We start from the raw sequence: 12,998 nt of genomic DNA, 5'->3' as shown, positions 1-12,998 counted from the left end.
GCTATAAATATTTATCAAATAAATATATTATAATAATTAATTAATATTTTATTTTTAGTTTTAAATTACATGTAATTTATATTAATGAAAAATTTTAATTAGACATGTGATTTTCGATATATAATATTTAGTCAGTTTAGTTATCACTTGGATATATTAAATTACATCTAATTCTCCTAATATAATCATAATACTATTTTTGTTCTAAATAGATTTAATTTTTGATTAATTTTGTTATTTTCATTTAGGTTGGTGTTCTCTTAGATATATTTTTTTATGAATTACATAAATAAATATAAAATAATATTTTATAATCATATTCATATCATATTTTACAAAAGAATTAATTTTTAAAAAATTATTTAATATTATTTATTAATATGTTTTGAGGCATTCCGTAAATGTATAAAAATAAATAAACTATTACAATAAAAATAATATTTTTTTATTTTTGAAGTAGACTTTTAATTTAATTTTGGATATAAGAAATTGGATTAATCTACTTACTCATTTCATGGGTTTATTAAACTTACATATATTCCATCAAATTGGATATAGTTATGTTTGATTCTTATTAAGACAAATCATATTGACTTTATTTATCGTATTAGTTTAGTTTTTCATCTTAGATGTGTAAGTGTTTTTGTATTTACATGTAATTTGATATATGTAATTTTCCAAAAATAATTTTTTTAAAAAAAAGATAAAGCGATTATAGTAGGAAGTTGCATATGGAAAAATAACTGGCAAAATTTTCAAAGCTATTGAATGCATATCAATATTTAAAATAATTAAAATATTTGTAAATTCTAAGTAACTTTACACCTTAGATTTATAAAAGGTACACTGAAAATTATTTAAATCATCTTAAACATAATAATTCAGGTTTTATTATGTACTTTTATTATGTCATTGGATGGTATAAATATAATATAATAATAAAATTAAAAAGGAAATTAAATATTAAGTAGAATAAAGATTATTTTAAGTAAAACATTTTTGTAGATATTTTTATCATATAATATTTTATTAAACTAAATAATCAGCAAAAATGAATAAAAATCTCAACAAAATATTTTTAGTCAAGTATAGTTATCTCGGTTTAGTACTTTGAAAATATATTTAAGGTTGTTTAATAGTTAAGATTATGTTTTAAATGGCATATTATTTTTTCAAATATTTTTTTTAACTTTTCTTTTTTCTGAAATCATATTATATACAAATATATATTCCCTTTTTATAAGTTTTTTTTAATATTTATAAATATTTCTTTTCTAATATATTTTATATTAAAAATATAAAAATTCAATTAAATTAAAATTCAATCAACAAAAATTATTAAAGATGAAATAGATTGTAATAATGGTGATTACATGTAATATTTTAATTCATTAAGAGATCTATGATATTAACCATTGTTAGAGTTTTGTGACACATAGGAAACTGACTTCTCAGATAATATTATCAAGATGTTTTTTTTTAATCTATAGTACAACTATTATAATATCTTGCCGCATTTTTATATACAAATATGATCGTAATCATTTGCATGAGAGCGTTGATGATGTTTTTAATGATCGTTATAAATGATATATTTTATTTTATTTTATTTTGGATTAATAATATCTGCTTGCGTTGTTATGAATATAGTTTTAACATACTTTTTAAATCTATCACAAATTAAAAAAATGTAAATATTTTCTTATTTTCATAGTCATTTCATTAATGTGAATCTTAATTTTATAACATTTTTCCAGTTTACCATTTTAATGATTTTTCACATATATTTGTCTATGGTGAAGAGTCCTTCATATTTTTTTTTTATTAACTTTAACATTGCTTAGATATCTAGATTGTTTTGTTTTGAGGGATTTATTCATTATATATTTCTAACTAATCTTTGGTATTTTGCAGAACAAGTGAACGCATTCACAATTATTGGTGATTGTTTTGGACCCTGCACTGACGCTTGTGAACATATTTGCAAGTCGAAAGGTTATAAAGAATCGTTTTGTGGATCTTTTAGAGACAAGACTGGTTGTTGCTGCAGACCACCAAAGAACCAAATATTTGGGCAATCCGTTAATTTCAACAACTAAATGTCTTTCAGAATATTTTTTACTTTGTATGATCATAAAACATTAAATAAGGGTTTTAAGAATTAATAGAATAATTTTTACCTTTATAATATATCATGGTGAAAGCTAAACGTGGTAAGAATGAATAAATATTTGCAGTGATCTTTTAACACAACACATATTTGAGAACATCGAATATAGAAGTTATCAAAAGGACATGACACATCTAGTCATTTCTGTGATGTATGACCTTAATTTACAAAGGGGCACAATATGAATAATTGTATGATAGATTATAAAGAACATTTAATAAATACAGAAATACCATGAATCAAACGAATTGGACAACGAGTTTTTGCAGAGTCGAGACTTAGGAATCACTTTCCTTAACTCAAAAAATGTCTCGTAGTGTGACGGTTGTATGGCGATTAGAATCTCAGTATACAACTGCATATTTCTTCTATTCACATTACTTGACTAAGAAGTCTAGCAAACCTTCATTCTATGTGTACTCTCGTTGAAAAAAGAAAAATAAATAAAGAGAAGAAGTGGAAGAGATTGTTGTTGTTCACATCCTCTTTGGTGGAATGAGAGGGGCATTATATAGCTTAGGAAAAAGCCAAAAAAGTTTTTGGTCTTAGTGGAGATAAATATTGGTATTAACCACAAAATTAATCACAAAATTAAAGAAAATTTTTACCTTGGTGACCAAGACAAATTCTTAACAAGAATTGATGATTTTTTACCAAGTTTTATTCTCTAAAAGACTTGTTTATTTTTCTAACCAAATTTTTATTTATGTAATGATCAATTACATAAAATAAAACTTTGATGTAAAAATATAGGTTGTTGGATCATGATCCATGTACCCGAACCATTATCTAAATCGAACTCAAATCTGAGCTTACATTAACTTAACTTGGTGTGCTTGGTGTGCACGCTTGGTTTGGTATAAATTCGCATTTTCTATAATTTTCTAAGGTTATCAACCTTGTTAAACTTCTCCACAATATCTATTTTGTGCTATTGAAACAACAATCATAAGACAAACATTTCTCATTCAAACAAACTTCAATTTTAAAATATGTATTAAAATTGAGTTCCAACATGTGACACTGACACATCTAATATTCATCGTCTTCATTCTTTGGACTTCGTACAAATCTTTCGAAACATTAAATATTCGTCCAAATACCAAGACGCATCAAGCTAAAAAGAAAACAAAGATTTCATTAATTCTTGTCATTCATATGCTAACCTTAAATTTGATGATGATTCTATTAATCCATCCACACTAACACCACCCCAAAATTCTAAACAAACTTTACCATAGTTGCATACCTGAAATATTTAGGTAGAAACTAACATGACTCTGACAAGTAGCAACATCTTCCACCACAGTCAAATCCTCAAATCTCTAAAAACAAAAAAATTTAAAACAATTTTTTTATACCTTTAGAAACTTCTCAAAACTAAAGTTTTCGACATTTCTCTTTGATCTTATGGAACAACTCTCTATAAAATTTATATTTATAGTGAAAGACAATTTTCTTTTATACGTAAAATACGGAAACAAAAACCTAATCTAAATAGTAAATTTCCTTTTTTATTCTAGATTTTTTTTTGTGTATTTAGCTTATCAAGCACTTATTAATAAGTAAACTTACTCTACAAATATAGGATTTATCCAACGTTCACCCTCTTAATTAATCCGACTTGAATAAGGGAGATCAATTTCTTGAACTCAGCTCCTATTTTCTTGAACTTAATCTTTGCTAATGGCTTATTAAGAATGTCGGCCTTCTGCTCAACACCCGGCACATGCTCCCCTTCGATTTACCCATTCTCCACACACTCACAAATGAAATGATATGATATGTTGAAAGTATGTGTTTACTTCTTCCATTTAAAACCAAATTCTTAGTTTGAGCAATAGCTGACTTGTTGACGGTTCTAAGTACGACCTTCTCTCCTTCTTCACTTAGTATCTCACACATAAATTCCTTGATCCATATACTTTGCTTCACTGGTTCGGTTGCCGTCATGAACTCTGCTTCGCATGATGACAGTGATGACAGTACGACCAACGGCTGCTTCTGCGACATTCAAGTAATTAATGATGCGCCAAAATAGAATGCATGTTCTGACCTGCTCCTCCCGTTATCAACATCAATATTATGATTGCTGTCACTATAAGTAGTGACACTCCTTGGCCCATCTCTCTTGAAGAATAGACTAAAATTTGTTGTTCCTCTTACATACCGTAGTATGTGCTTGATGGCTTGTCCATGAGAATCTTTTGAATTGTGCATTTATCTACTTAGAAGATCCACTGCGTAACACAATTCTGGTCTTGTTTGAAGTAGATACCTCAAACATGCATTCTATTTTGGTTCTATAGACTTGGAGGCACGAGTTTGTAACCTTAGCTTTTGTTTCGTGTTAAGACCTAGCTATAGAATTGTGACATGGTTTACACTTACTCATAGAGTGGCTTCTCAAGGATTTACGGGTCTGTAAATCTAGTAGTATGTTATTTACACAAATTCTAAACAAACCAAACCTGACTTAGTTTGCTGTCGTTTGAACTACATACCGACTTTTAAACTCAAAGATGAATACTTGGAACGTTGACACTTGACACTATAACAGCTAAACACGAAAAAATTTATAACCCAACACGTTTTGTTTATATTCCAGTATCATGTAAATCATACTCACTTGTTCACGTTTCCATTGGTGCAACATCTTGATCACCTGAACCACCTTGAACATCATGACACTATAACAGCTAAACACGAAAAAGGTTATAACCCAACACGTTTTGTTTATATGCAGCAGCAGCTTCAGGCTCGGCCTCACCCTCACCAGCATCCTCCTCTTCTTCGGGAACCTTCTCAAACGTGTCAATTACATTCTGTATGCTTTCCTGGTCCAATAAATGGAATGGTTCATCGACTCCTAGAACAGAAACCGTGCAGAGGGAGCTCTTGAGTGTTTTCTCCTTGCAAAGATTCCCTTATGGCCAAGATAGCATCTTTTATCAGATCTTCTCTTGATGACTCTTTGAAGCTCAAATCTTCGTTCTAGATAAGTCTTGGCAGCTTGTGAGAGAGACCCTATAGCAAAAACTTGATACTTAAAATAGTTTCCACTGGGGCAGTTGTAGTAGAGGTGGGCTCCTGACTCGTCCAGTCCACCTACCAGCAAACCCACACCATAAGGCCGTTTCCATGACCGCTGGGTGCATACCTTATGAAGAGGGTAAATAAGAGACAAGCAAAGAGTCTTGTTCTTGAACAAGATTGTTGTAAGAGGGTTGATACAACAGCTAACTAAACCTTCTGAAGTTGTGAATACATTACCTAAGAACTATAACATTTCTGAAGTTGTGAATACATTACCTAAGAACTATAACAGTAGACGACAAAACTAGTGAACATGTAGCACAAAGTTCCATGACAACTGTAAAACAACATCTTACTAAACAAGAGAGCGTGAGGATACACAACACGTAACTGAACAAATGCAAAGTAACACAAAACCAAGAAGACTGTATATCTATTTTATTTTTTTAATAAAACAACTTTCTTTATCAACTACAGAGAATAGACGATCCAAACCGATACAAATACAAACTAAAAGGTAAAAAAGCAGTATCCTCCTATACAGGCCCGGATCAGAAATTGTTTGGGCGCTGTGCAATGAAAAATAAGATTGAAACAAAGGTCTATAAACTATTTTTTGTGGGCGGGGAATGAGTTTTGATTTTATTCTCTCCCCCTTTTTTCTAGAGCACAACTTTCTTCGATCAAGTCTCCACCCCTCCCTTCGCTGGCTTCTATGGTCGGTTGACGGCAAGGGGTGCTTCATCGTTTACTTTTCGTTTTTATTTTTCCCCCATGTTTTCTCCTCGCGGTTACTATTCAGATATGAGCAAAACTGGTGGCGATTTTACCTCTTCCGGCGTGCATGTTTCAGTTTGGCGTCTTCCAGAGACGGGGGTTCTTCTGCGGTTCCAGATCTATGAGGACGGGTCCGGGTTTCCGCTTCCTCGGGGGCTTTCCGTTTTCTCGGCTGTTCTCCGACTTTCTGTGGTTGTCGTTGTATTTGTTGCAGGTTAAGTGAGGCGGTTCTCTCTACGGTCTCAGCGCCGGTGTGGAGGTGGTGGTGGAGTTCTTTGGGGTAGAGTTTACTAGACCCGCCGGCTCGGCTAGTAAGACCCCGTTTTGGAGGACGAGGGAGGTACTTGAACGGAGGGCTGGTGGTGGCTGCTCTCAGGCTAAGGTCTTAGGACCGATCTGTTCTCACTCTCCAACCTCTGCTATTATGCTCCTTAAAGTGAACATCCTCTCGTAGTGCTTGGCTTGTGGTGTCCTCTGCGTTTCTCTCGGTGGCATGTTCGTCGTGCAGATCTAGGCGGTGGTTTCATGGCTGTTTGAAGGGATTCAGTCGACTAGGTTGAAAGAATTCGCAAATGGGATGACTAAAGACGTTTTATTAGATTCAAACCAAAGAGTTATAAGAGTGACAGAAAAGTGAGAAAGACAATCCAGAAAGCTCAAAGCCACAAGATCAAAGAGATGACTAAAACCCTAGATCTAGCCGCTCAGTGTGTAAAATCCAAAAGTCCTCTTTCTTGTTGTTTTCTCTTCCCCTTTTATAGGTCTCTTGTCTTTGATGCCCTAATTTCGTATCTTTTTAGGCCTTGATGTGAGAGGACGAGTATACGGGCCTGAGCAAAGTTCTCTCCAAACCGGGTACTTCAGGTCGGCTTAGTCGACCGGCTAAAAGTACTCTAAGGTCGAGCTAACGTCTTTAGCCGCCGAACCGACTAAACTAATCCAACTTGCTGGATTAGAGCATGTTATTCGATGGGCCTTGTAGAGGGATGTAATCCATCTCCTACAATAAGCCCACCCAGTTCACTTGTTAGAGACGTGGCGGTCTCAGTGAATTAGTGGATCAGGTTTATTCGGATAGCAGGCTCTAATTCAAGGGATAATCCTTCCCGTTTAGTCGTCGGTATGTGCTTTTAGTCGCATGATGTTCTATAGGTGTCTTTGGTGACTCCGAGTAGCGCTTGTCTTGACTCGCCTACTTGCCTCTCTGTCTTTATGATGAGATACAGTTTACTCGGGTGATAGATTATTTTAGATAAAACGTCGGGGATCGGTTTTGTTGGTTAACCGGGGACCGGTTTAAATCGAGACCATGAATTGATTCCGGTCAGACTATTTGATTGGAAACCGGTTCAAGTGAGAAACTGAACCGTCGCGAGTAAGTTTCTGGGCATTTAGGCGGCCTTTGAGGCCCATTTAGGCCTTCGTAGACCTAATGATTGCGCTCGGAAAACGTGCCTTCGTTTTTGCTATAAATAGGTTTCTCTCCTTTGCTTTCGTCATTCTTCTCTGCAGATTCAGGTATTTTGTTTTCTCTCCCTTCTCTCTACTTCTACTTTCTCTCTCTAGATAAGTTTTTCTTCGTATAGACTCATTGGTATCGTTCGGCGGTTTTAGTCGTCTCCTGAATTAAGGAACATGCCTCCGAGAAGTCGATTGTCGCGAGAGGAGAAAGGGAAGGACATCGCAGATTCTCCGAGTCCGACCAGAGATGCGTCAGCGACTGGCAGCCCACTGGACGATTTCGACTTGATTCATCGCGATGCTCTCCGGGACGCAGAAAACATGACTCTATCTCAGCGTCTTTTGGTCGCTGATGCCCATAGGCTGATTCGTGATGAAGGCACGGATCGCGTTGAAGTCGGGAGCAGCGACTTGAGCGGAAGTGAGAACAGAGGGGGAGGCCAAAGCGATACTGCAGCTGGTTCCGAACATGGCGACGCTGATGCGTCTGGTCGGTCCCCGACGCCTTCGAGGCGGGTTCGCAAGAGAGTTCATTTCGACCAGATAGACTGTCGTCCAACTATTTATCATACTGGTGGGATCTTCGAGGAGCTTCTTCCGCTGCCGCCTGGACTGCCGTGTGACCCGTGGGCTCAGTCGTGGGGGAATGTGTTTGGATCCTGTGCTTCTCACCATACTGTAAAGGATCTGTTAATGGCGAACGGCGGTGCTGGCGTTACCTACATCATCACGTCTCCTGAGCAGCGTCCTTGGTCGCCTCCGGTTGGTTACCAGTGCGTGTATGAGTCCTACTTCGGAGATCATACGAAGCTATTGTTTCCGATCCCTCGGTTGGTGACGTCTTATGAATTCTGCCGAGACATTGCCATCTCTCAACTTTTGAACGGGTCGCTGCGAATAACTGTCATGTTGATGGTAATGGCAGCTGAGATGGACATCTCGATGAGCGTGAGGATCTTCGAGGAGCTGACTTTCACGAAGGCGGAGCCAAACGGGATTTTCTCGGTGAAAATGCGTTCGAACTACAACGTCTTGACCGGTCATCCAAATAAGACGCAGGATTGGCAACGCGCATACTTTTTCGTGAAATCTGATGAACATGCTTTCGAAGAGCCACCGGAGGACGACTACCGCGTTTTGTGGAACCAGCAACTTGGTAGAGGCTCGTCAATTGGAGTTTTGTTTTAGTCGTTAGCTCTAACCCTTCTTATCCTTGTTTTTGCAGTTCGTCACCCGAATACGATCGCCTGCCCTGAGAAGTTCTTTGAGAGTGCTCAAGCGAACGCGGCGCACAGTCATCTTCGTTGGCCGGATCTCAGTCGAGAGTGGATACGTCACCAGCAAGCTAGGATCGCTAAAGGTAAGCCTGCTGGTTGCTTTTAGGGACTATTCGAGGTTTGTTTTTTTTGAGATTTTCACGTCGATTCTCTACTTCTGTAGTTGATTGGGAGTCGAGGCTTCCTTGTGTTCTCGGTCTCTGTAAATCGCGCATTCCTTTGTTTACTCACAAACAACAGAGACTTCTCAACAAAGCTAGAGAAATGGATGGAGTCCCGGATCTAAGCGCCCTGTTGAAAGGGAAGTTGCAATTGCTCTCGAAGAAATCGACTACAGTCGATCCTCAGGGACCGTCTAACTCCGGAGTCGACGGTGCTTCTGAAGGTGGTGGAACCTCTAGAGAAGGGGCCTCCAAAGAAGGAGCCTCCAGAGAGGGGGCCCCTATTGTAGTCGATGAAGGGGTCGGAGCGGAGGCTTCTGCTTCAGGTCCCAAGAAGAAGAAAAAGAGCAAAAAGACTAAGGGGGAGCGACCGACGAGGTTCCTCCCGAAGAATCTGCTTCCCTCGATGCGACTTCCGAGGGTTCGAAGGCAAAAAAGAAGAAGGACGGGAAAAAAATAGGTCTCGTTGTGGGGCAGCTTCCTCTGTTGATAGAGATGAGGGCCTAGCAGAAGGGCGAGAGGGTGCTTTAGTCGGAGCGGTGCCAGATGGTCGCCCAAAGAAGAGAGCTAAGAGGTCTGTCAAGGCAGAGCCCCGTCCTTCTACTTCCGACACGAATGCTGCTGATGTGACCTTAGTCGACGTTGTTGGGGAGGACAGCGACACTCCTGAAAACCTGTCGGACGAGAGGAGGAAAACCAGCTCGCGAGAAGGGGGTTCTGGTGATGAGCCCGTTGCGAACGAGAGGTCTGCTCCCGACTCTTCTGCGAGAAATAGTTCTTGATCTGAAGGTTCTCTAGCAAAGAGAAGGAGGATCGAATTCCCTGATCGCGTCGAGTTTTCTTATGATGAGACAACTTCCCTAATCCTTAATATCCTTAGATGCGCGAAACTGACGCGCCAAATTCGTGGTGGGACGAAGTTGATGCCGCAACTGGAAGATCTTTACTTCAGGAATGAATACATTGACGCTGCTTCTTCGAGAGCACGGGTAACTGCGCTACCTTTCATCTTTTATCTCGTTGTTGATTTATTGGGTTCATCCATCTCACGAGTCCATGTTTATCGTTCTGCAGAGTGACGGGAGCATGAACTTCCTTGTCGAGAAGTACGACAGTGCTCTGAGCAGACGATGATCCAGTTGGGATCTTCAGAGAAGCTTGCTCAGGTGAGGTTGAAGGCCATCGAGAGAGTAAGGGCGGAGCATAAGAAGGCTAACGAGAAGGCTGAGAAGGAGAAGGAAATTCTTCGAGTGAAATTCGAAGAGCTGGAGGGTAAGCTCAAATCCGACAGAGTGACGAAGAAAGAGCTTGCCCGATAGAACACTCGTTTGGAGCAAGCGGCTGCGACCCTTGAGAAGGAGAAGGCTGAGCTACTCGAAGAAAGGGACGCTGCAGTGGAGAAATTGATCAGAGAGAGGCAACGCTTGAAGGACTCTCGGTGGTTGGAGGTTACTCGTGAGAGGGAAAGGGTTGAAGCTGCTATGGTCGAGAAGGCAAATCGTTGTTTTGGTCACGTACGCGACCTTTAGGAAATCGAAGAACCTGTACGGTCAAGCTTCGGAGACGAAGAAGTGCATTGAGATGATAAAGGCCAGTGGGACGGAGATCTCACAAGAAATAATCGACGTATTTGCTGAGCAGGAGAAAATCCATGAGGCGGAGGCTACGAAACTTTGTGTAGGTCCGCTATCTGATAGCGACCTCACTCTTTCTCCGCTGGTTCTTCCTTCTCGCTTCGTCGAGGACAGGTTTAGAGCAACGTTTGATCCTTATGGATCGAACTTAAATTTGATCAGACCGGAGACGGCTTCTCAGCTCATTACCTCGCTCAAAATTATCGAGGAGCCATGAGAAGAGCCATTGGTTGATGTCACGTCGGTCCCCGCTGAGCACGTCGAGGTCCTAGAGGGAGGTGGTCTTGAGGAACGTCCAGAGAATGAGAACCTGGAGGAGGTCCCTAAAAAGGACAACCTCCAGATAGGCGACACTCCGGTTCGAGAGGAAGAGACCGAGAACGTGGGCATCGAGGATCCTGTCCTCGTCTCGGATTCTTCCTCCGAAGGACGAGAAGAGGAAGAGGAAGAAGATGATAGAGCCGAGGAGACGTCGCCGCCGCAGCCTGTCGAGGAAGAGACGACCAACGAAGTTGGGGATAGAGACGTTCCAAATCCCCCTCCTCCAACTGTGGACTCCCTTGTCCCTGTTCCTACTCGAGTGGAAGACCCGGCTGCTGCCGCTACTAAAGACCCAGTCGGTCCTGCTACTCTTGGAATGCCGGAGGAGGACGATCAAGATTCTGTGCCTTGACGCTTTCCTTTTTCTCCTTTTCTTTGTGCTTTTTGTGTTTGTGGTCTTGATAGACCCTTTTGTTGTACGATTAGACATACTTTCATTTTGTCGGTAAGTCGCTCTTTTAAGCGGACTTTAAATTTGTGTGTTGTTGTAGTCCTTATTTGTACTTGCGATTTTTCTAAGTAAATTTCAGTTATCTTTAGAGTCTCGCGATATACTTGCTTAGAAACAATAGATTCCTGACCTTTAGCTTTTGCAAATAGATAACGAAACAACCCGCTAAGGGACTTTGTTCAGCTCTTGTCGTATTTCGATTGAGATAACGTCTAGGTGCGTCATTCTATTTCGAAAACAAGAAACTGAATCTAAGAGTGGAAGGTTCTTTCGTCCATTTTCTCAATGACAATCGAGTAATTGGGTAGCTAATCCGTTACGCGCTAGTCGAGAAAAGGAAAAGATTCACTCTGTTTGGTAGGTCAATGCTCTTTGGGCATAGGTAACTCGCGACCGTTGGGTCCTTAGGCTAAGTGTCTGATTAGGACATAGCTAGGCAATGGAACGTGAGTATCTGCGTACCTCCTGCTGGAGATACGGGAGCCGTTGGGTTCGATAATCAGTATTTACTCGATTGAGGTCGAAACAAAGGACAAGATTTTGACTTTGGTTTTGTTACAGCTGGACCGGTTAAGGCTGCCTACGTACCTCGGTAGAGGATCAAGCCATTCGTAGTTCGCTTTTCCCGAGTAAAAGTGGCCGTTAGAAGCGCATTTACTCGATCGAGTAGAAGTGACCGCGGAGGTGCATCTACACGGGTTTTTTTTTCTTGAAGATGATGATGTCCGTACGAGTAGAAACTTTGTAGATGCATTGAGTTCCATGCTCGAGGCACTTCTTCTCCGCGTGACGTTTGAAATAGGTAGACGCCTGGTTTGACAACTTTGATGATTTTGTAAGGTCCTCCCACTTAGCGTCGAGTTTACCGGCGTTCAGCTCCTTAGTGTACTCGAACACTTTGCGCATGACAAGGTCACCGAGTTCAAGGGGTAGGTCTCAGACCTTTTTGTTGTAGTAACTCTCCATCTGATGTTGATAGTTTTGGATTCATAGCAGAGCTTGGTCCCATCGTTCTTCAATCTCGTCGAGGGCATCAAGCAGCATCTCCTTGTTGAGTTCAACGTATTGGGGCATTCTCAAACGTCAGAGGCTTGAAACTTTAACTTTTGCGGGAGCCATAGCCTCGGTACCGTATGCAAGAGAGAAAGGTGTCGATTTAGTCTATCCTCTTGGTGTTGTGCGGTGGCTCCATAGGACTCTGTCGAGTTCGTCGGCCCAATGACCCTTTTTCAGGTCTAAACGTTTCTTAATGCCGTCAATGATGAGCTTGTTGGAAGATTGAGGATTTCCCTGTCCCCGTTCCTACTCGAGTGGAAGACTCAGCTGCTGCCGCTACTGAAGATCCAGTTGGTCCCCCTGCTCTTGGGACGCCAGAGGAGGACGATCAAGATTTTGCGCCTTGACGTTTTGCCTTTGTTGTTTTCCTTGTGAACAACGAGGGGTGGAAGGGCTTAGTCGGATGTTCCATTTGCTGCAGAAGTCCTTGAAGTTGCCTGACATGAACTGTGATCCATTATCAGTAACGATTTCATAAGGTAGACTGTGCCGGCAGATAATGTTTTACCAGACGAAACCACGGACTTCTTTGTTTGTGACTTGAGCGTAGGCTTCAGCTTCGATCCATTTGGTGAAGTTATCAGTGAGGACGAGAATGAAATGCCGCTGGGAGGAGCATGGAAGAGGTCCTATGATATCCATTGCCCATCGCAT

At 40.0% G+C, this 12,998-nt stretch overlaps 1 pseudogene; it reads right to left on the bottom strand.

Annotated features, from left to right (window-relative positions):
- Positions 1-4,803: 4,803 nt before the first annotated feature.
- The window catches only part of LOC106297169, a 21,207-nt pseudogene continuing 13,012 nt past the window's right edge, over positions 4,804-12,998 (bottom strand).

This window comes from Brassica oleracea, chromosome C6 (genome assembly GCF_000695525.1).
Source record: "Brassica oleracea var. oleracea cultivar TO1000 chromosome C6, BOL, whole genome shotgun sequence".
In the NCBI taxonomy this organism is placed as follows: domain Eukaryota; kingdom Viridiplantae; phylum Streptophyta; class Magnoliopsida; order Brassicales; family Brassicaceae; genus Brassica; species Brassica oleracea.
The sequence above is the reverse complement of the archived record's forward strand: the minus strand, read 5'-3'. Positions and strand labels throughout refer to the sequence as shown.